The sequence below is a fragment of the Arvicola amphibius genome, chromosome 6 (genome assembly GCF_903992535.2).
Source record: "Arvicola amphibius chromosome 6, mArvAmp1.2, whole genome shotgun sequence".
NCBI lineage: Eukaryota > Metazoa > Chordata > Mammalia > Rodentia > Cricetidae > Arvicola > Arvicola amphibius.
The window spans coordinates 10,087,156-10,088,679 of NC_052052.2; positions in this window are offsets into that span (position 1 = coordinate 10,087,156).

Here is a 1,524-nt window from a genome sequence, read left to right on the forward strand (position 1 = left end):
TGTAGGGGTGGTGTTTCAGGTTTCAGACCAGCTCCCAGGGCCATGTGATTGGCGTTGGTGAGTTCTTGGGTGTCCCTGGCCTCAGGGACTCAGTTGCTAGCTAATGAGTGCAGGCTAGCCCCAGTGCCGGTCATGCGGGCTTCTGCACAAGCCAATCACAATGTAACAGTTGCATTTCTAAAACCCAGCAAAACGGGAGTCCTTGGAAGGAGCAAAGCTTTGAAAGAGAGTAAAGGATTTTTTCTGGAGCTAAACATGAGTGCTTTATATTCGTATACTGGTGTGTGGACTAGAGCTGTGGTTTATTTTTAATGTTTATATTGTATAACCATTGCAGATTTATCTTGCAATAAGTTGATACAAGCTGACAGGAATAAGGGTCCTGAACAGCCAAGTGCCAAGTGGGAAGAGCAGGAATTGAGAAATAAAGAAGGCAAAGCAATAGCTGAGACCAGGAGGGCTTTCGTAAGCGGATGGTTACAGTAAGGTTAGGTCATCCAAAATCCCACTTTCCAACAGGACAACAGTTTTGTGAAGCTTCTTTAGTAGTAACAGAACAGAGCAAGTCATACATGAAGGCATTTGAAAAACGTAGATTGGTGGGAACACCAGGTAGGCAGATACAGCAAATCAGGGAAGCTCAGCTATTGGTCTCAGATGCTAGCTGATGACGTTATTGGCTTTGCCGTTGGTAGAAGCGAGGGGTTGTCTGAGTTAACATATACCCAAATTTTTTGTTTTGTTTTGTTTTGTTGTGTTTTGTTGTTTGCTTGTTTTGGCGATCACAAGGATGTTAGGTCCGCCTGGGAAGTGGGCAAGGGATGGCTGTGAAGGGGCCTGAGCAAGGCCTGAGCTAGGCTGTAATTAGACTCTCGACTTGGAACAGTCTAACTTCTCTACAGTCTCTGGGGTTCCAACAGTTGCTCAGCCCTGTGGAAGGTACAGCTTCTTTCCAGGCGCTTCCCCTCATAGGGATTTATTGTCGGAAGACATAGCAACCCAAGGCTTTCTCAGAGAGCCTGATGAAAGGACAAAGGGAGCATTAGTGCAGGAGGAGACTTGGCAAGGTCCAGTCTGAGTCTGGGGCTAGTGCCTTGAAGGAGACAAAGATGTTGTTTCTGGGGATCTGACCTCCTCCCTGGACTCTCCTCAAGGGGGCTGAGTCTGAGTGTCTGGTGTTCTCTCTGCCAACATTGTCTGACTTAGCTTTCTGCTGACCTTGACTATTTCCCCCTGAAAATAGCATGTAAGATAAACTTGACAGGCACAATCATCCGCTTGCGAAAGCCCTCCTGGTCTCAGCTATTGCTTTGCCTTCTTTATTTCTCAATTCCTGCTCTTCCCACTTGGCACTTGGCTGTTCAGGACCCTTATTCCTGTCAGCTTGTATCAACTTATTGCAAGATAAATCTGCAATGGTTATACAATATAAACATTAAAAATAAACCACAGCTCTAGTCCACACACCAGTATATGAATGTGGCAGGTCAGAGTCACTGGGTGACCTGAATGTCTGCCACAGCC